This window comes from Pteropus alecto, unplaced genomic scaffold (assembly GCF_000325575.1).
Source record: "Pteropus alecto unplaced genomic scaffold, ASM32557v1 scaffold3, whole genome shotgun sequence".
NCBI classification, from domain to species: domain Eukaryota; kingdom Metazoa; phylum Chordata; class Mammalia; order Chiroptera; family Pteropodidae; genus Pteropus; species Pteropus alecto.
The window spans coordinates 24,979,819-25,003,489 of NW_006442484.1; the positions used below are offsets into that span (position 1 = coordinate 24,979,819).

Here is a 23,671-nt window from a genome sequence, read left to right on the forward strand (position 1 = left end):
TCTCTCTCTCCCTCTCTCTCTCTCTCTCTCTCTCTCTCTCTCTCTCTCTCTCTCTCTCTCACACACACACACACACACACACATGCTCGCACGCACAGGGTCGTGGACCCATTTTCCATTGCATCAACGTCAGAAACATTTTTTGTTGGGCTAAATTTCAGTTCTTTTGCAGTTTTTTATTTGGTGGCATGAATTTCATCATCACTCCCAAGGTTTTTGTTTTTTTCTTTATGTTGGCCCACCATCAATTTATAGTGTTTTCTTGTTTTAACCTTGGAGTTAGTTAAATATGTTAAGTAATAAATTGCTAGGACAACTAATGCTAGTACAACTAATAATACCTGTTAAACGTTCAAGAATTTCCATTGTCTGCTTGGAAACAGTCTTCCCTTGTTTGCTTATAAAATTTCTTGTGATTCCTAATCATAGATTCATAGAATTCTGGAGTTAGAAGGGGCCTTCAAGATTACCATGTATCAGAGGGAATTCAAGCATACTCTCTGGTGTTGAACTTCCTCCTTTGATATCCCTGTCTTTTGTCCAGTGATTTCATCTACACTTTTAGTATAATCTTGAGCAGTATCTTCTCTTCTCCTCCTCAGTAGAACTTTCTAGCATTGAAAATTAGTTCACTTCTAACATTCTGGAAATGGAGGCAACTCCTGTTGGTGATAATAATAATAAGAGGAATGTGATGTTTTAGAGAAGAAAATGGAGGTGATGTCAGTGGTAGTGATTTTTTAAGGAAGCCATGGAAAAGATAAAGGAGATATACACTGCTAGAAATGTGTAAGAGAAACTACTGAGTCAGGATTCAGAAAGGCAAGAGGCAGAACCTTAGAAAATATGAGGAAGATAGCATCTAGTTCATCCCAGTCATAAACGTCTAACAGTGCCAACGTTTGTAGAGAGGAAGAAAAGCAAGGTCACTAATATATTTATTATTTCCAAAAGCAAAATGGCTTTATAAAATATAATAAAACTATATAAAATAGTTTTATAATGGATTTCTAAACACTGCCATAGCAAAAGTCCTTGAAAAGTTCTAGTGAATGGAAGGACAAATGGAAATGATTCCTTTTATTTATTTGTTTGTTTGTTTGTTTCATTGAACATAAACCTGTTGCCATAAACTTTATTCGCATGATGTCAATCTCCCAATCCTGTTTTTTATTCTACAACATACTCATTTTTTCAACCAGGAGTTCTCAATCTGTAGCGGTTTTCAAGAACTTTATTTCTGAGATTGGGAGAGACTCTGTAGAATTAGAATAATAAATGAACTGCCAGCCCATTTACTGAGTTCCATCCCTTTTAGCTCATTAATTGTCCAGCAGCAAGCCCAACAGGACAATAAAATTAAAGTCGGATTTATTATTGCCAAATGTTAATATGCACGTTCTGGTACAATGATGGCAAAATATTATACTTAATTTTTTGTGTCCAAAGTCAACTCTTAAGGTATTTGCATATTAGTGTACACAAAAATCACTCATTGGTATTCCCCCAAATAACAGATGTAAGTAAGGTGGTCTGTCAGAACCAAATTAATATTTTTTTAATTTTTAAAATTTTAATTAGTTTCAAGTATATAGTACATTGGTTAGACATTTATAGTTCATAAAACGATCCCCCTAATTGCTCCTTCTTTCCTCTGGTTTTCCACCTAGACAATATATTAATGCTAACTACATTCCCTATGCCATGCTCCCCATCCCCGCGACCATGTATCAACTACTAATTTATACTACTTTAACCCTTCACCCCATTCTCCCAGTCCCCCAAAAACCACATTCCCTCTGTCCATCACCAAATTATCCACTATATTTGTGAGTCTGTTTTTGATTAGTTTGTTCTTTTTGTTCCTTAGGTTCCGCATATAAGTGAAATCATATGGTATTTATCTTTCTCTGTCTGACTTATTTCACTCAGCATAATAACCTCTAGGTCCATCCGTGTTGTTGCAAATAGTAGGATTTCATTTTTTTTAATGACTGATATTTCATTGTCTATATGAACCATAACTTACTTATCCAATTGTCTGTTGATGGGCATTTAGGTTGCTTCCATATCTTTGCTATTGTAAATTGTGCTGCCATGAATATTGGGGTGCATAGATATTTACGAATTATTGTTTTGGTTGTTTTTTGGATAAATACCCAGAACTGCAATTGCTGGGACAAGATGGATATCCATTTTTAATTTTCTGAGAAACCTCCTGACTGTTTTCCATAGAGGCTGTACAAATTTGCGATCCAACCAACACTGTACGAGGATACCCTTTTCTCCACATCCTCACCAACACATGTTCTTTGATTTATTGATGATAGCCATTCTGTCAGGTATGAGGTGATATCTCATTGTGGTTTTAATTTGCATTTCTCTGATTATTAGTGACCTCGAGCATCTTTTCATATGTCTATTAGCCATCTGTATTTCCTGTTTGGAGAAGTATCTCTCCAGGTCTTCTGCCTATTTTTAATTGTATTCTTTTGTTGTTGTTGTTGAGTTGTATGAGTTCTTTACATATTTTGGATATTGACCTCTTATCAGATATATCATTAGCAAATATCTTCTCCCAATCAGTTGGTTGGATTTCCTTTGCTGTACAAAAACTTTTTAGTTTAAGATAGTACCATTTGTATATTTTTATTTTTGTTTCCCTTGCCCGAGGAGATATATCCAAAAAGATATTACTGTTAGTAATATCAGAAATTTTACTGCCTATATTTTCTGCTAGAAGCTTTATGGTTTTGGGTCTTACATTTAAGTCTTTAGTCCATTTTGACTCTATTCTTTTATACGGTCTAAGAAGATAGTCCAGTTTATTTATTTATTTATTTATTTTTGCATGTATCTGTCCAATTTTCTCAACACTATTTACTGAAGAGACTGTCTTTATCCCATTGTATATTCTTACCTCTTTTGTCATATATTAAGTGAACGTATAGGTGTAGATTAATTTCTGGGCTCTCTATTCTGTTTCCTTGATCAATGTATCTGTTTTGATTACTGTAGCCTTGTAGTATGGTTTGATATCAGGTAGTGTGATACCTCCAATTTTGTTCTTCTTTCTCAAGATTGCCGCAGCTATTCCAAGTCTTTTATGGTTCCACATAAATTTTAGGATAATTTGTTCTAGCTCTCAAAAATGCCATTAGTATTTTGATATGAATTTCATTGAATCTATTGATTGTTTAGGTAGTATGGCCATTTTAATGATGTTGATTCTTCCTACCTATGAGCACGGTATATGCTTCTATTGATTTGTATCTTCTTCAATTTCTTTTTTCAGTGACATAATTTTCTGCGAATATACCTTTTACCTCCTTGGTTAATTCGATTCCCAGGTATTATATAGTTTTTCACGCAATCGTAAATGGGATTGTTTTCTTAATTTCTCTTTCTGAAAGTTCATCATTGGTATATAAAAATGCCACTGACTTCTGAATATTTATTTTGTAACCTGCTACTTTACTGAATTCATTGATCAGTTCTAACGGTTTTTTGGTAGAATCCTTAGGGTTCTTTATATATAGTATCATGCCATTGGCAAAAAATTAAAAATTTACTTCTTCTTTTCTAATTCAGATGCCTTTTATTTCCTTTTCTTGTCTTATTGCTGTGACTAAGACTTCCAATACAATGTTGAAGAGGAGTGGTGAAAGTGGACATCCTTATCTTGTTCCTGATCTTAAGGGAAATGCTTAGAGCCTTTCCCCATTGAGTATGATGTTAGCTGTAGGTTTGCTATATCTGACCTTTATTATGTTGAGGTATGTTCCCTCTGTTCCCACTTTGCTGAGAGTTAACATAAATGGATGCCAGATTTTATTGAACGCTTTTTCTGCATCTATTAATATGATTATATGGTTTTTATCTTTTGGTTTTTTAATGTGGTGTATCACATTAATAGATTTGTGGATATTGTACCAACCTTGCATCCCAGGAATAAATCCAATTTGATCATGGTGTATGATATTTTTAATGTATTGCTGAATTCGGTTTGTTAATATTTTGTTGAGGATTTTTGTATCAATGTTCATTTTGTATCAATGTTCTTTTTTTGCAATGTCTTTGTCTGGTTTTGTAATTAAGGTAATGGTAGCCTCATAAAAGGAGTTAGGGAGCATTTCCTCTTGAATTGTTTGGAATAGTTTGAGAAGAATTGGTGTTAATTCTACTTTGAATGTTTGGTAAAATTCACCAATGAAGCCATCTAGTCCAGGACTTTTGTTTTTGTGGAGGTTTTTGATTATCAATTCGGTTTCATTGGTAATAATCAGTCTGTTTCTTTTTGACTTAGTCTTGGGAGATTGTTATGTTTCTAGGAATGTGTCCATTTCTTCCAGATTGTCCAATTTGCTGGCATGTAATTGCTCATAGTATTTTCTTATGATCCATTGTATTTCTGTGGAGTCCATAGTTATTTCTCCTCTTTCATCTGATTTTATTTATTTGAGTCCTCTCTCTTTTTTCCTTGATGAGTCTAGCTAAAGGTCTGTCAATTTTTTTTATCCTTTCGAAGAACCACCTCTTGGTTTCATTAATCTTTTGTATTGTTCTCCTAGACTCTATTTCATTTATTTCTGCTCTGATCTTTATTATTTCCTTCCTTCTATTCACTTTGGGCTTTGTTTGCTGTTCTTTTTCTAGTTCTTTTAAGTTCTCTTAAGGTTAGTTTGTTTATTTTAGCTTTCTCTTATTTCTTGAGGTAGGCCTGTATTGCTACGAATTTCCGTCTTAGGACTTTTTTTCACTGTGTCCCATAGATTTTGAGTTGTTGTGTTTTCATTCATTTTCATTTGTCTCTAGGAATCTTTCAATTCCTTCCTTGATCTCATTGATAACCCATTCATTGTTTAGTAGTATGTTATTTAGCCTCCATGTGTTTGTGTATTTTTCCAGTTTTTTTCTTGTAGTTGATTTCTAGTTTCATACCATTGTGATCAGAGAAGATGGTTGATATGATTTCAGTCTTCTTAAGTTTATTGAGATTTGTTTTGTGTCCTAACATGTGGTCTATCCTTGAAAATGTTCCATGTGCACTTGAGAAGAATGTATATTTTGCTGCGTTGGAGTAAAATGCCCTGAAAATATCTATTAAATCCAATTGGTCTATTGTGTCTTTTAGGCTCATTGTTTTCTTGTTGATTCTTTGCCTGAAAGATCTGTCCATTGGTGTCAATGGGGTATTAAAGTCTCCTACTGTGAGTGTATTACTATTGATCTCTCCCTTTCTATCACTCAATAATTGCTTTATGGGTGTAGGTGCTCCTATGTTGGGTGCGTATATGTTTACAACGGTTATGTCCCCTTGATTTATCGATCCCTCTATCATTATGTAATGCTCTTTTTTTGTCTCTTATTATAGCCTTTGTTTTAAAATCTATTTTATTAGGTATAAGTATCACTATTCTCACTTTTTTTTTCATTTTCATTTGCATGAAATATCTTTTTCCATCCCTTTACTTTCAGTCTGTAAGTGCCATTTGATCTGAAGTGGGTCTTTTGTAGACATTATATGCATGGATGTTGTTTTCTTATCCATTCCTCTACCCAGTGTCTTTTGATTAGAGCATTTAATCCATTTACTTTTTAAGTGATTACTGATAGGTACATACTTGTTGCCATTTTATTATTCGTATTTGTTATTTCTATTTTCTTTTTTACCCCTTCTCTTTTTACAGAAGTCCCTTTAACATTTCTTGTAATAGTGGCCTGTTGGTGATGAATTCTTTAAGTTTTCTCCTTTCTGGGAAGCTCTTTATCTCACCTTCCATTTTAATCGAAAGCCTTGCTGGATAGAGTATTCATGGTTGTAGATTCTTATTTTTCATACCTTTGAATATTTCTTGCCAATCCCTTCTGGCCTGCAAACTTTCTATTGAAAAATCAGCAGACATTCTTATAGGGGTACCCTTGTAGGTAATTAGCTGCCTTTCTCTTGCTGCTTTTAAGATTCTCTCTTTGTCTTTTACCTTTTAATTATGATGTCTTGGTGTAGGTCTGTTTGAATTCCTCTTGTTTGGGATTCTGTGCTTCTTGAACTTGTATGTCTAATTTCTTTGTCAGGTTAGGGAAGTTTTCTGTCATTATTTCTTCAAATAGATTCTCAATCCCTTGCTCTCTCTCTTCCCCTTCAGGGACTCCTATGATCCAGATATTGTTACACTTCATGTTGTCCCAGAAGTCTCTTAAACTATCCTCATTTTTTAAAATTCTTTTTTCTTTTTGTTGTTCTGATTGGGTGTATTCTGCTACCTTGTCTTCCAGTTCACTGATTCGATCTTCTGATTTGACCAATCTGTTGAATCCTTCTAGTGTATTCTTCATTCCAGTTATTTTATTCTTCATTTTTGTCTGGTTCTTTTTTATGGTTTTCTATGTGTCAGGAATATTTGCTTCATCTCTCAGCTTTGGCCAGATGGCCTAATGTGGAAAGTGTCCTGCATGGCCCAATGGCGCACTCTCCCTGATCCCCTATGCCAGTGCTCTAGATGTGATCTTTGTGTGGTTGTGTGTGATCTTCTATTGTGGCCAAGCCTGTATTGTTGTTAGTAGATCAGAGGATGAGATTAACACTCACACTGACTAATTGTGGGAATTGGCTGCACCTACAGAGAAAGAATTGCTGTGTGGGGGCTGACTCCACTGAGTGGGATTTGCCCTAGCAGGCTTGTGTACTTGTTGCAACCACCCTTTGTGTGTACCACTAATGGAGCCAGTCGGGAGTTGCTCTGTTGTGGTCTGGTACCAACCTCCGGATGCGTTGGTTTTGTGGCCCCTTGGGAGGGGTCCCCAGTAGGCCTAGGTCAACCGCTGCCTTTGATTTCTCAGAGCTACCCAGTGGGAACTACAAAGCGATTCGCAGAAGGTTGTTGCCTATGCTGGATCTATAGGTAAGAGGAAGAGATAGTGCTGTAGGCTGTGGTCCGGTTATCCCCCGTGCCTGACCTAGGGCAGTGTGGCAGAAGGACTAGTGCTCCTCCAGGTTTGATACTGTTTGTCAGGTGCCTATAAGTCTCTGAAACTGGAAGAGCCTCTGGGTGATATGCATGTTGTGTGGTGCAGGACCCCGGGAGTCTCCTGGATCTATTTAGTAAATTTACCTTGCCACTCCTGTACAGGTTTCCAATCGTAGCAAGGTCAGCTGCTGCCCACCTTGGGCCTGAATGCTCCACCCCAGGGCAGGGGCAGCTTCCTATCGACATGCAATGGGCACTTTGTGTATTAGATAGAGCAGGAACTCAGGGAGTCAAAAGCCATCAGGCCGGTATAGACTCCTGCAATCCTCTCAAAAGATATTGCAGCTTGTACATGCAGCAGTGGTCTGCCCACACTATTTTCCCCGAAATGCGCCCCTTGCGCTAGCCAAGGGCTATTGCTTGCCTAGACTGCATAACCCCCGAGCCAAGCAGGGTAGAGAAGGCTGCCTGTCAATGGGCTGCAGGCACTTTGTGGCTTGGGTGAAGCGGGATCTCAGGGAGACAAGATCCATCAAGCCAATACCGCCTCAGTTTTGCTGTAACTTCTGTGCCTGGGCATTCCCGCTGTAGTCACAGATCACAGTGAGACCAACTGCCCTCTGAAGTGGTCCCACAGACCCCTGCAATCCCTGGAAGCACTGTTGCAACTCTTGGAGGCAGCAGAGATCTACCTGCAACTGATTTCTTTGCAGTGCCCTCCCTGTGCTAACCAAAGTTTGTTGCCTGTATGGATTGGGAGATGGTGGTGGCGGCAGGTGGGGCAGGGGTGTGACCACCTGGGACAATTTGTAGGTAGGGTGGGACGGTGTCTCAGAGAGACAGTGGCAGTCAGATCAATATAGTCTCAGTCTTGCTGCAACTTTGGTAACCTATTATGCATTCCCACAGAAGTCCCAGATCATAGCAAGACCAGCTGCTGCCTGGGACTGCCCCACAGATCCCCGGGATCCCCCCAAGTTCGTGTTGGCAGCAGTGATCTGGCTGACCTTATCTCAGAAATGCATCTCACAGTGCTGGCTGCCAGCTGGAAATGCTTGGCCCTGAAATTGCACAGGGAGTTGCAGCCATCCAGCAACAAAAGGGCCTGGGGATCTGCAGATTGGGTGGGGTACATTAATCCACTCAGGCCAGCCCTTACTAATTGCCCTATAGGAGGGGTCTGCACTATCAAGGTGGCTTAGTCTGTAGATTACCAGGTAGGGGGGCTAGACTAAGGCACAATGGTGGCTGCCCTTCCAGCCCTTGTTCTGGCACCAGGTAATATTAGCAGACTTTTTCGGTATGGATCTCACACAAGCCTCTGAGCCACCTCTGGTGTCCCAGGTGAGTGTCTGCAAGTCAGAAAGCCTGTGCAGTGGGTCCTTCAAAGGGATGTCTAGAGTTTCAGTCTCTGTCTGTCTCACCCAGACAGTCGGAATCTCCTCTGGTTTTTACAGTCAGAGTTATTGGAATCTCCTCTTCCCTGAGCTTGGAAGCCCTCAAATGAGACCAAGACCCCCTCTCTCCAGGAGAGCCTCTGCAGCCTCGCTTTCCCTCCCAGCGATCCTCCACCATCCACGGGTGCAGGCCCAGCCCAGTTCATGACTTTGCCCCTCCTACTGGCTTCCATGTGGTTTCTTTATATTATTAGACTGTAGGTGTTACAGTAAGCTGGACTTCAGGTGATTTTCCATGTGATTATTTTATATTTGGTTGTAATTTCAATGTGTACCTGGGAAGAGACGAATCCTGCTTTTACCTAGTCCGCCATCTTCCTACCCCAGCTACCGTCCCCAAATTGATTATTTTTTTATAGCTGAAGAGATAACCTGTCCAGATCAAATGGACATTTTTAGAGAATGCTGGTAGAGGGGAAATGTGAGAAAAAGGGATTGCTTCCTTTTCTTTCTGTAATGAAAATATGTCATTTACTGTTAATACCTTGAATAGCTGCTTATTATCAACTTTCAAGGAGAAAACTTCAGTTGATTTGGACTTAAAAATAGTTTGAAATTAATAATAAAATAAAATAAAATGCTTAAAAAATAGGTGTTTTTACTGAAGCCACATCATCTGGCCAACTTGCAAGAGGGCTGAAGACAACACTTAATTTGGTGGACAGAATTTAGAACAGTATTTATTTAGTAATAAAATATACTAAAGAGAGAAGTTAGGTGCCTCAACCAGTGACTATGAAATATAATACTCAATTACTAGAAAGACCAACAAATAAAATCATCACATATTTATTAAATGCTTTCAGGCTAAGACTGAGAAATTATAATCTAGTTGAGGAAATAAAACAAACATGCCAAATTTTAAATAATAATAAAAGATAGAAATAAGGGACCAAAAGTGAGTACCTGATTAATTAGCTAAGTAATTTGTACTAATTAGTGTAAGAAGTCAGAAAAGAAAGTTTTTAGTGTCAGAATGATAGAAATTTCCTTCAAGTACGAAGCAGTATTTGAGCCAAGTTTTGGTTGACTCAAAGATGAAAGACAAAGAGCAGAAGGCAGCTGTTGGGACAGATAGTAGAAAATCAAGAGTCTTGCTGAAAGACACTGGGGCTTCATTTCATAGCTGCAAAACCAGAGGCAGACGTACAGCATGTAGAAAGAATACTTCATTGGGAGCATTTCCAAACTAGTAGGTATGAGAAAATAAGTACAGTTGTCTTTAAAGTTTTAGTAGTATTGACATCACCATCATTATTTATAGGAGAAACTTGGATATTTACCTCTATTTATTAGACTTTTCATTTTTCAGAAAGAACCTGAAGAGTATATGTGTATGAATATATTATTTTTATTGTGAAGTATTTCTGGGCCTATTTATAAGAATTTTCAAAACTAAAATATTAACCTATTTTATGTTAATTTTGATAAGTTGTGTTGGTGCATGTATATTCTTGAGGAAAATTATTAGAGACTTTAAAAATATTGGCTGGCTTGCTCTCCTTTCCTTTCCTTTCCTTTTTCCTTCTCTTCCCTTCCCTTCCCTTCCCTTTCTTTTTTCTTTTCTTTTCTTTCTTTGCTTTGTATTTAAACAGAGCAAATGATGCTAGAAGAGCTTCCCCCCACACACTAATTTAGAGACAAAAAATTTTAATCTGAGACATTGAAGGCATGCTTCTAGTTATATATGAGATTCTATGTTAAATTTTCATTGTAGAATATAACCTAGATTTGTCTTTTTGCCACAAATATTTTATTGATTACCTGCACAGTTAGGAAGATAGCAAAGCTTATAAAACAGATAATCCATAAACATTAGTTTAGCTTATCTACATTGATTTATTGCTGAAGTCCTATGTACTCTATGTTTAAAGTTATTTCTTACCCAGTGAGTCTCAAGATTACCTTTTAATATAAGAAATATAATCTTAGAATAAAACTCAAGAAGTATTTTTATAAATGCTAATAATAAAGGTCGATTAGTAGTCAGTGTTCATGAATACTTAGAGCACTGTTTTGCAAGGACTGTAGACCTTTGCATTATAATCACCAGAGATGTGATTTAAAAAGTAGAGAAATTGTAACCTTAGCCTAGATTTTCTGAGTCAAAATCTTTGGGTTTATTACCCGGGAATTTATATTTTAAAATAGTATACCTTTGATCCTGAAGTGCATTATAGTTTGTGATTCATTACAACCACCATTTATTTATATCATGCTTAGATTCATATAATCGAAGATGTTACATAGTTGCTATGGTAGGTTTGTGTGTGTTTATGTGTGTCATAGAAGCTTTGAAGTCAGATCAGCAAGTATCTCAGTTTTCATAGACCTCTATAGACCATATATTTTTTTAAATTTATTATCTTATTAGTTAATCTGTAGAAACTGTTGGAGTGAGACTGTTTCTTACCTGAAGAGCAGATATCTTTCCTTAATGCTTTTTAAAAAATGCCTAGGCCCTGGCCCCACATTATACCAATAAAATCAAAATATCTAAGGATTAGACTGAGTCTTATTATTCAAAAGAGTTCCAAGTGTTTTTACTGTGCAGCTGTAATTGAGAAATAGAGATCTATACTAATGACCAAAAAGAACAATGATGTTGCTAATCCAAAAATTATTGATGTTTGGCTTGGGAATCCATAGTACTCAAAACCACATAACTAAAGGTATGACGCTGTAACAACAAAATCTTGTTTCCCTAATGGCTTGTCTCTGGCCGATTTAAAAAACGAGAGGAAATCAGAATCAAGTTCTTTCCACAAAGAACATTTTCGCTGGATAATCCCGATTGTTTATGAGAGGGAATTTCTCCCTAAAGACCTCTGCTAAATTTCACTAGGTTGGTGTAAAGTACTGACTGGGCAGTTTAAGTGATAAGGGGAATAAAATTTTGATCTTTTCATGAGGAGAGAATGTTTAATTGATTTCTATGATTTGGGCTTTTATAGGTAACTCAAATGTAATCAAGAACATTTTTTTAATTATCTGTTTTGAACATGGAAATTACTTTCTAGAGTGAGGGTATATGTACGTAGGACATCAGACTCAATGTGCTTTAAATTATATTTCTTAAAAATGTTCATAGAAACTAGTCATAGAAAATTAGTACTATAGAAAGTGCTAAACCTTATGACATGGATCAAAATATATGTTCCACAGAACTTTCTGATTCTTCTATAGCAAAAATCTCATTATTATTACATTTATTTACATGAAACATGTCCTGTGATATACACCTCCCTTCACCCAAACTTATTAAAGTCGTAAAGAATAATTTCAAGATCTGCTTTTATATTTAAAATAAATGAAACTATTTATAACATCAAATTTATGATATTTTCTTGTTTCTCTTTTAGATGCTTATTGAAGATATCAGTTTCTGCATGTGGGAGGTAGATGTTGAAGGTAATATGGTTTACAGACAAGGTATTTAAAAGATAGAAACTCAAGGTAAGTAATAACTGTAGCCTCATAAGTAATCTCATTTAAATGGTTACAGTTGCTATATTGTAATTAGACTTGCTAAACTTGCTTACTTTTTATCACTGACCCTAAGTGACCTCACCACCACATTTATTCACATTCAGACACAAATTTTTATGCCCTAACACCATCTTGACAGGAAGTATCAGATTTCATGTACAACAGGCAGTTGATAAAATTGATATATTATGAAAGAGTGCAAACCAATTAAGAAGAATGGAGACATGAAGTAGCTTTCATCAAAACTGTGAGCACAACTCAGTAGAGATTAATTTGAAAAAATAATCAAACAAAAACTACTATCCACTACACTTTCTTTTTAATGAATTCATTAATCAGTTTTGTAACCATGTTAGGAACTTGTTCTTTAACGACTCCAAAAACCACTGATAATACTCATAGTATTATCTCTGACTACCAAACCTCTTCACTATTTCTTGAGTCCCTAAAGATTTGTCTTGACCTACCATATCCTTTCACTTACCATGTTCTGTTCATGCCTTCAGTGATTGATTAGGTGCTTACATTACTAAGTGAATTTTTCGAATACATTTTGGTAAAATTTTGAGTGAGATAGGAGGGATACAAAGTGCAAAAAATAATGTGTGTGTCAGGTGGGTACAATGGAACCTTAGAGAGTATGTGACCTATATACGGGACACTTGTTCATCTCTAGAATCCTTTTTAAGTGGGAATAAGAGACCAGTAAAATCATATACCATGGTTTTTTTTGTTTTTTTTTTTGTTGTTTTTTGTTTTTTTTTTTTTTTTCAGAAGAAACCAGAAATACAGATTTTGAAAAGTTCTAAGTTCTCAATATTAGAATAAAATTTTGCCTGTGGAAAAAATCCACTTTTGCCACTGTGTGAACCAAATAAAACAGTTTACAGCCTCTGGTAGGGGAATTTTTTCCCTTTGTTCTATTTTTCTTTATTCTTTCAGAATGTAAGTACTTAGAATCTATTTTTTTCTCCTTAATTTGTGGTTAGCAGCTTAGTGATTTTGCTAGTTTTCTGTGATGAATATTATTGTCAGAAATGACTTCTCATGAAAATATAAATGATATTACTTATTTTTTTAAATCATTTCTATTATTATATATGGTGAATTGGTTACTTGGAACAGCTATTCAATTGTTTTCTGAATTATAATAATTAGGCAATTATTTTTATAGTTCCTTCATCTCCACAGTCTAAAACAGATCCTCTGATTAAAGAAAAGCAAAAGGAATTATTTTTTTAATGAACTTTTTGCATAAAGAATAGAGTAAATCATACTCTTCAGTTTATGGCACACTGTTATCACTGGCCCATGCAAAGTGCTTATTTTATTTGTTTATATATTTTTCTTTATTGTCATTTCCACTCCCATTCTCCTGACCTCGACCCACAAGAAAACCATTCTAATATGATAGTCTAAAATAATATCTACTGCACTGTTCTCTTTAGTTTGTAGTTTGGTAAGATGACTATTCTTTTGTGTGTATGTATGTGTGTGTGTGTGTGTGTGTGTGTGTATATATATATATGTATATGTATGTATATATATATATGTATGTATTTAAAATACATATATATGTATATACATATATATGTATATACATATACATATATATGTATTTTTTAAATATACTAAAGGAAAATTGTCAAATAAATAAAAAAGAAAAGGGAGAATAGTATTTTGAATCTCCCTGTGCCTATCTCTCAGCTCCAGCAGTTATCTCATGGTTGAGCTTGTCTCAACTATATTTCAACCCTGCCCCTTCCTCATTTATGTACATGAAATTTTAATGTGCATAAATGGAACTGTGCTATGTATCTCATTCTGTTTCTTACTATATTATTTTATTTAACCTTATGTTTTTATCATTTGTATATATTGTCTTTTTGCATTAACTGCTACATTATATTCCATGGTTTATAGCTGCCATGTTTTAACTATCCATATTTTCCTCTAATTGCCACCCAAATTGCTTCCAATTTCCTGTCACAACAAACAATGCCATGATGAATGTCCTCATGCTTGTCCTTTATGGAACTTTGTTAGGATTTCTTTGGGATATATACCCAGTTTCAGAACTGCTGGGTAGTAGGACATATGTTTATATTTAATTTGACCAAGTCCTACCAGATGCTCTACCAGATAAATACTTTCATTCACACTTTCGCCAGCAGTAAACTGTTCATCACTGCCAACCCTTGACATCATCTAGCTTTATATTTTTAGTCTAGCGTGTGCAGTTTTGTAGTCAGTGTTTTAATTCGAATTCCTCATCACTAATGAGTTTGAGTATCTTTTTTATTTTTGTTGGCCTTCGACTTCCCACTTCTGAAATTGCTTGTTCACATTATTTATTTTTTATGTGGTTTCTGTCTCTTGATTAATGTTTTTAAGAGTTTGTCGCATATTCTAGATATTCATTTCTTGTCAGTTTTAGTTATTAAAAATTATCTGCTTCCATTATTTCAACATTTTAATTTTGTGCATGATGTTCTTTAAGTAGATATTAACATTTTAAATATTCATTTAAGATATTTTCTTGATGTATATTGCTGATGTAAAGAAACGCTACTGAGGTTTTGAAACTTGATCTTTGTTCTAACAACATTGCCAAACTTTTATTCTTAATAGGTAGTCCTTTTTTCTGGATAAATAATCATGTTTCAATGATAAATAATGAGTTTTATTTCTACCCTTCCCATCCTTTCACTTCTTTCTTCTTTTTCGTATCTTTGGTCAGTTTCTCTGGAACTATGTTAAACAGTAGTAGTGACAGTGGGCATCCTCATTTATGCCCAGTCTTAGAATGCATCTAGTTTCTCACTTAAGTATAACATTTGTTGAAGATTTTAATGTATAACCTTTACCAAATTAAGAAATGTTCTTCTGTTTCTAGCTTGCTCTGCATTCTTATAAATAGGTATTGAACCCCATAAAATGTTTTTATGCATCTGTTAAAATAATCATATGATATCTATCTCGTGGTATATTAATGTTGTGAATTATATAGTTAGAATTTCTCATGTTAACCACCCCTACATTCCTAGTTTATATACCACTTGATTGTAGTGTATTATTTTTAATACATTATTGTATTTGGTTAGCAAATATTTAGGATTTTAGAATCTACATTTTTAAGTGAAATGTGTGATAATTTTTATTTTTCTCATCTAATTTTACATTTAAGATTATACTAGCCTTATAAAAATGAGATGGGCAGCTTTTAGTCTTTTTCTATTTTCTAGAACAACTTGATAAGGTATGAATTTATTGTTTCTTAAATGTTTGTTAAAATTTATATGAAACGATCTGATTTTGAGGATTTTTATGAGATTTCTTTGAAAGCTATTTATGTCTTTAATGCTTTATAGTCTATTCAGGATTTTTACTCAGTTTCTTCCAGTCCCCTTCCCATGGGTACAAATAACAGCTCATGGTCTTCCCACCGGCAGTGTAGCCCAGACCCAGTTTCCTTTGAGTCAGGAAACACTTAGACAATCTCAGTGTCCACATGTAACTTAGCCATGTATTACTCACCCCACATTTTGAACCAACCAGAGATTCAATGCCCTAACTCTGACCAGTGGGCTCTGGTCTGCCCGATATTGCTTCACTTAAACTCTCACTGCCACATTAATCCTGTACTCCAAAGATTTTCTACTTTCCTATAATGCTAGAAACCTGGGTTAATAATGTCCTGAATTGACTTCTTTATATCTCTTAAAACTGTTGCCATATTTCTGGTTACATGTGTCAAGATTATATGAAAGGTAAATATTTCAACAAAAGAATGAGGAAATATTATGTTCAGGGAAGGTATGCGTTGCAGAAAAAATGAGCAATCATCTGGTCTAACATCCTTACAGTCATACCAAATTGTAATTAACTCTGGAAGATTTTTACTTTAATCCCGAGAGTTTGAAACTTTATAGTAACCAAATGTTAGCAGAAGAAAATTAAAAGTATTTCCACTTAACAAAAAGAAAAAGGAATAGAATTTATAAGTAGAAAGTTTATAGACCCATTAGCAAGAAAAAAATTGTCAATAAACATATTATACTTATTGTAATTTTTGATACATTTGACTGAGTTTCTACTACCTTCAGTTTTTCTCACACACTTTGTGTATCTTCATTTCTTTTTAATCCTTTCTTATTTAAAAAAAAAAATGCAGTATTTATGTATCTCTCCTAAAAAGATTCATGTACAATCTGACATCCCTTCATTTCCCTCACTTTACCCAGCTCTATCATGTTGCTGTTATCTACTTTAAATTCTAAAATATTGTAGTCAAATTTATTTCTTTGCTGTTAGCTATTTTTAAAGACAACAAACATGGTAAAGATATTTGATCAGCATTTCTTTATACATCTTTTAAACATTTTCTGAATGTTTTCCTCTATTTGATTATTTCTTCGACACCTGTTTTCTGAGGACTCCAATGCTTAAAAGCATTATTATATCCTCATATTTGAAAGACTGCATAGCTGTATATAAAACTCTAGATTTTGAATTTTTGATACTTTGAAAATCCATGGTCCTTTTGTTCTGTTATCACCATCATTTCTTCAAATATATTCTTCTTCATATTTTTATTTTTCTCTGTGTTCCTGTTATTCAAGTATTAACATTGGTAATTCCTTAGCCTGTCTTTTATATTTTCTATTTTCTTGTCTTTTCCTTAGTCTTGAAGATTTGCTCAAACTGGTCTTAAAATTCATTAATTTATTCCTCATATTAATTCTACTATTTATTCAATCTCCATGTGTCAAGTATTAGATTTTTCATACTTTATATAAATGCTTGCTTCTTTGTTTTCTTGTTTTTATTACATATCACTAATAGTTCCCTTATCTCTTTTAGTATGTTTATTAGACTAATTTTAAATTCTTGGGCCATCAGATATAACATTTTTGCTTTTCTTAGAATCTGCATGCCAATCTGTTATTTTTCTTTGGAAATAGTTGTGGTCTTTAAAATGTCTTCATATTTTGACCTGTAAGATCATTTTCCCTGGGGTGTTTTGGCTATTCTGTGTGGCATTACATATGAGGAGATACTAGCACCCAGTTCATGTTATTCTCAGTGAGCTCAGAGAAAAGGGGGGAAGTAGAAAAGCCCCAGTCCACCTGAGAAATCACAGTTGGTAATTTATCAAGTCAACAAAATGATACCTCAAATCTGCTTCACTATCTCCTTTCACTCCCTCATCTCTTCATGGAGAAGCAACATCCAAAGCTGGTGATTGTAATTTACCAGCTCTTACTTGGTAGAGAAGGGCAGGAAAATAACTGTCCAAGGTTAGTTAGTACTCACCTGATTTTCTCAGCTCTTTTAAGTACCCTGTTTACTCTTGAGAATATTTATACAGCACTCTGAGTTCCTGCAGATAGGAGGTCAGTTTTCTTCTCAAGGCAATGACAGGGAAGAATCCAAAGCAGAAAAGCAAAACTACAGTAGTTTATTTTCTGTTTTGTCTTCCCACAGCCTAAAGGCTGCCTCTTGCCCTAGAACCCCCAGGTTCCAAGGGCATTCATCAATTCGAAACAGTCCTCTCCACAACCCTGCTGTCCCTAGGAGTTTTCAAGTTTTCTTATTTCTTGGCTTTTCTTCCCTATAATTTCTACTAGACTTGATCCTTAGAGAGGGATGCAGCAATTGTACTAGTCCAGCATTTTGGCATTATCATTCTGGAAGAAACTCTCACTAAAGCTTTACATATATGTGTGCCCCTTGACCCAGAGGTCACATTTCTAGAAATTCCTTCTAAGTGTATTATAAAGAATTATTTTGTCATGATGTTTGAAAACAATGTAATTGTCCAACAATAGGAGTTAAATAAATGTGTATTCATAGAAGTAACTATTCTGAGATAATGCATTATACATTTTTGTTTATAAAAAAGTGAATGTCTATATACAGATGCACCAAAATGTAAGAGATTATCTTTTAGTATAACATTATGAGTGAATTTATTTTTGCTGTCCTTTTTTGTACTTTCCTAAATTTCTACAATAAGCATGTATTGCTTCTATATTATATTCCAAATAAGTGAATGAACAAATATGTATTTTAATAAATTGGAAGCAGTCGGCTAAAGTGCAGGGAGATGGATGTGTCAAGTATTTGCTTTCTATTTTTTGTCTCTATTTGTTCACTTTAGTTTTGTCTGAAAGTTTGAAATCAAGAAAAAAAGTGAAAAGTTTTGGCTTACATAATTTTCATCGCCTTATCAAATAAAGAAACAAATTTATCCACAAGAACAGACAGTTCTCTCTTAGAGATTTAAGGAATAGTGCACATCACAGTGATGATTCTGTTTATTTAGAAGGCTTACTTGACCTTTCTGTGCTTGCATATATGGTTCTTATATGTGGATATTTAGCATTATTTTTATATCTCTATTATAAAGTACTATTAGGCTATTTTACTTCCTTGTTTCTAACTATCCTTATGAATGGGGTATTTTGCCTACTTGGTCATGTATCATCATGCATTTGGCACATAGAATATTAGGAATGGGAAAGGGTGATTACAGCTAGTAGTTAGATCATTGGTTTAGTTTCAGTTTAGTAGTATAGCAAAAGTAACAGGATAAAGTAGAAGAAAACAAAATGGAAATGGTCACAATTTTTTCATGTACTTTGTCAACAAGCTTGCAGTATCATGGAGGAAACACTTTATAGGGATCTGAACATTACGAAAATAAAATTACCCTCAGACAAGTGAAGAAAAACTCATACAGTGAAGAAAGGGCTCAAATTAAAATAAAGGCTTGTGATTATTAAATAACAGATTATTTTGCTGTTGAGGTTTGGGAAAAGTCAATCACCTTGTTTTTCCTATGAGTTTTTATCCAAATTTAGACTAGAAATACAGAACCAGATGGGAAGACAACTAAATCCAGATACTTGATGAAACCATGACGGTGTTAGGAACATCTGTCCCCAAACCAAGAAAAGATAGTCAATAGAAACATACCAAGAACTGACATTGGTGACGTAATTAGAAAAACACTTTAAAACAAATCATATACATATTCAAGGACTTAAAACATTGAATGCATCATAAAATATATATCATTTAGCTCTGGAAATATCCACATCTGAAATGAAATATCCATTGGATTTAGCAATGCATTAGACACTACAGATATAAAGGTATTGGACTTAAAGGAATTATCCAATCTGAAGTGTAGAATAAGACAACTAAAAACAAAAAATAGAATGGCACCTCAGTGATCTAAAAAATGTGTAATTTAAGTTCCAGGAGGAAGAACTATTTGAAGAAATAATGGCTAGAATTGGTCTACATTTGATGAAAATATAAACTCACAAATCTAAGAAGCTTAACTAACTCTGAACAGAAAAGAAAACCACACCAAGACACATCATATCTGATTAAAAAGAAAAATCATAAAAGCTGAGAAAAAAATATACATTACATAAAAAACACAAAAGATAAAAAAATTTACTGACTTCTTGTATGCCAACTGTAATTGAAAAAAATTTTAAATTGTTTTTAAAAATTTACTGACTTCTCATCAGAAACAATGAAAATCAGAAAGCCCTACAAGAGGTTAAGCCCTGAAAGAAGAAAACTATAAACTTAGAATTCTATATCCAGCAAAAAATATCCAAAATAATGACATTTCAGACAAAACAATAAGAACAACAACAAAACAGCTAAGAGAATTCATTGCCAATGGATCTGTGTTGCAAGAAATGTTAAATGAAGTCTTAAGACAGAAGTGTGATACTAGATAGAATACAATTCACAAAAGAGAATGAAGAGCCCCAGAAATGGCAACTATGTGAGTAAATATAAAAGAACTTTTTTAATTTAAATTTTTAAAAATTAATTGACTATTTAAAGCAAAAACAGCAGTAAAAATAATAAGTATTATGAGTTTATAATATATGTAGAGTGAAATGTGTGACAAGAGTGCAGAAAATGGGAGAGAGAAGTGGAATTATAATATTATAAAAATGTTACATTATTTAGGAAGTGGTATGGTATTATTTAAAGGTAACCTGTGATTAGTTAAAGATGTATATCTAAACCAGAGTAATCACTAATGATATAAAGATGTATAGCTAATAAGTCAATAGAGGAGATAATGTGGAATATTGAAAATTTGAATTTTTCTAAAGAGTGTGGGAACAGAGGATAAAAGAAGAGATGGACCAAATAGAAAACCAATAGATGGTAGATTTATATCCAGCGGTATGATAATTATATTAAATGTAAATTGTCTAAACACTCTAGTGAATCAGTGTATTTTGTTAGACTGATAACTCCACAAACAATTCTGTACTGCAGGGGTTGACAAACTTTTTATGAAAGGGCCAGATAGTAAATATTTAAGGCTTAAGGGCCATAGAGTTTCTATTACAGCTACTTACTTCTTCTGCAGCTCAAAAAAACAACCATAAACAGAATGTAAAGAAGTCGATATGATTGTGTTTTAATAAAACTTTATTTACAGAAAAACAAACCAGCTGGCCCTTGGGCCATAGTTTGCCAACCCCTGGTATATTAAATAGAAGAAGTTCATTTTAAATATAAAGACACAGGAACGTTACAAGTAAAATGTATCATGCAAACACAAATCATCAGAAAGTTCAAGTGGCTAAGTCAATATTAGACAAAGTAGATATCTGAACAAGAAGAAAGATATCTATACCAGAAATAAAAAAGAAATTGTATAATGATAAAAATGACAGTCCATCAAGAGGATATACTGTCCTGAATGTGTATGCAGCTAACAAAGATCTTTAAAATATATGAAGCAAAAATGAATAGAGTCGAAAGGAGAAATAGACAAATGCACAGTTATAATTAGGTATTTCAACTTTCTTCTCCCCAGAATTGGTAGAATCAGTAACTGAAACAGAAACTTTGAACAATGGTAAAATCCAATCAGACCTAATTGACATTTATAGAACATATACCCAATAACAACTGAATATACATTCTTTACCACAATGCATGAAACATTCTCCATAATAGACTATATGCTGGCCCATAAACGGGTCTCAGTAAATGTTAAAATATTGATCTCATCCAGAATATGTTCTCTGTAAAAAACAGAATTAAGTTACAAGCCAATTAATAAAAAAATATGAAAATTTTCCAAATATTTGATAATTAAATTTCACACTTCCAAATAACCTATGAGTCAAGAAGAAATCATAAGGAATACTTGAAAATATTTTGAACTGAATAATAAAACACGACATCAAAATTTGTGGAATGTAGCTAAAGCACTGCTTAGAGAGAAATTTATGATTTTAAGAAAAAGAAAAGCAAATTAAATCCATAGAAACAAGGAAATAATATGAAAGCAAAAATCAGTATTTAGAAAATACCAAAAAATAGAGAAAATTAATGAAAGCAAAGTGGTTGTTTGAAAATATCAATAAAATTGATGTTTCTTGCTAGACTGGTCAAGAAATGAGAGAAAGAGAGAGAAGGAGGGAGGGGAAGAGAGAGAGAAGAGAGGAAAAGCCATTAAAATAGCCATTGGGGAATCTTGATGATGATAGTCCTCAACTTCTTGAATCACATTATTGCAGTATGCCTGGCTGCTATCCCTGGTAGCACAGGTATCATTCTGGGATCTCTTCCTCTCTCATGGAATTTTTTCTTTTCCTGTGTTGCAACTCCTATTTCTTAAACCTTTTTTTTAAGGTTTGTTCTCACATTTTTGTGGAGCCAGTCTTCCAGGAGTTTCTTGAGAAAGGATGTCTAGGAGGTAATTTTTCGTTTTCACTGTTTTAAATTTACATAGAGTTTAGATCTTTCCACTTTGATTTCATTTAAATTGCCTTAACCTGTGAACCCTTGTAAAGGTAATTAAGAATAGGTATTTAAAAATCTTTTTGCACCACCATTAAAAACTACTTTCTCTTCTGTAGTGCCTGTAACTATATGAGGATAACATTCTGGAAAGGGAGGCAGTCTGTTTAGTTTCCTTATTTTATTGTATTCTCCATGCTTAGCACCACAGTTTCCTGGGTCCTTGTGATCTCATTACAGCTTCACCCCTGAATACGTAGCGTTGTTTCTCAATGTCTCTTATTTTGGCTTCCTTATCCATAAAATGGAGATATGAGTATTACTTATCTCAGGTTGTCATAAGGAATAAGTAAAATAATGCACATAAAGCACTTGATTTGATTTTTTGTATTATATTATTTTAAACACTCAGAGAATGCTGAGTAAGTAGATTTTTCTACATAAAGAAGTTATGATTTTATTTTTGTAATTTCTTCAGTTAGATTAGATATAAGAACTTTGTTACATTTATCTCATAGTTATTTGATTTTGTTGTATAAAAGTTATAAATGTTTATATGATAATTTTTTCTAATGCTTAATAGTAAAATTATCTTCCACTATGGAATTAAAATGCTCTTGTATGGTATTATTTTTTCTTTCAAGAAAGCACCATGCTGTGAACTATATTAGATGTAGGAATCACAATAAGACGCAGTACCTTTTCTTAAGTAGCTTCTAATTTAGTTTGAGAAGGACTGTATCATCAGTTCTCCAATGAAACAAAACCAGTAAGGATATATATATATATATGAATATGTATATGTATGTCTGCACGTGCATGTGTGTAAAGAGATGTATTTGAAGCAATTGGTTTACACAATTATAGACTGGCAAGGACGGTATTTGTAGAGCAGGCTAGGAGACAGGAAACTCTTGGGAAGGAGCTGATGCTTCAGTCTTGCTGCTGAATTTCTTCTTCGGGGAAATTTTAACATTGTTTGTAAAGCCTTTCAACTAATTGAATGAGGCTCACCCAGGCTATGGACTATAATCTCCTTTATTTAAAGTCAACAGATTGTAGATGTTAACATCTGTTTTAAAAATCTATAAAATACCTTCATGCCAACACCTAAATTACTATTTAACTGAATAATTTTAATATAGCCTATCCAGGTTGACACAGAAAACTAATCATTACGAAGGCAAATAATGTGGCAGGATTCTAATCTTAATGCATTTTAGTATTAATTCATACCTTTAATTGTGATATTAAAAGAAAAGCATCAGTGGAAAAAATGCGTAGATGATAGAGGATCTGTTCATCCCCCTGGCAACCAAATCAAAATTGTGGCGGAAACAAGGAGCAGCAGCAAAGGAAAATCTCCTGGAATCTAGATGAACAAGCCCTACATCTATGGAGAAATCCAAGAAAGCACCCTATAATGGCAGAAGGTAGGATGGGGCAAGGACGCAGGGCTGCCCATCCAGAGCCGGAGCAACTGAGTGAGACAAAGTTTGTGGCAGTAGCAGACACCTCTTAGAGGGGCCGCGTCCGCAAGTGGATTTTCACAGTGACGGACCTACTCACTCTGAGCTCCAGTGTCTGTTCAGCTGCACACAGGGGACACCAGGGACTCACAGGGAGACATTGTCGGAGTGAAGGCTGAGGCGAGACTCGCTCGGTACAGAAGTACCGGCGTTATCCCCTCTTTCCTTTTGAGCCCTCCCCATTCCCAGTGCCTGGACTCAGCGCAGCCATAGCCCTGATGTCATCAAACTGGATAACAGAGGTCACTTCACCCAGAGGATTCCCTGAAACCCCACCTCCCTATCTCTGGCCCCACCCAAGCCACATCCATGTGTGTCCGCAGCAAGTCAGGTGCTCCTTGTTGAGACTCACACTGGAGGCAGCTGGTCTCAGTTTCTGGCATGGCCTTTTGAGGCAACTATAAGCACAGCATCTGTGGATTGCTTG

General features: G+C 34.6%; 1 long non-coding RNA gene across 1 annotated transcript in view; it reads left to right on the forward strand.

Moving 5' to 3' along the window:
* The window catches only part of LOC112470258, a 175,109-nt gene that overhangs the window by 127,193 nt on the left and 24,245 nt on the right, over nucleotides 1–23,671 (forward strand). Inside the window, exon 2 of the long non-coding RNA XR_003042901.1 lies at nucleotides 11,788–11,881. This is a non-coding gene — a long non-coding RNA (uncharacterized LOC112470258). The remainder of the gene's footprint in view (nucleotides 1–11,787; nucleotides 11,882–23,671) is intronic.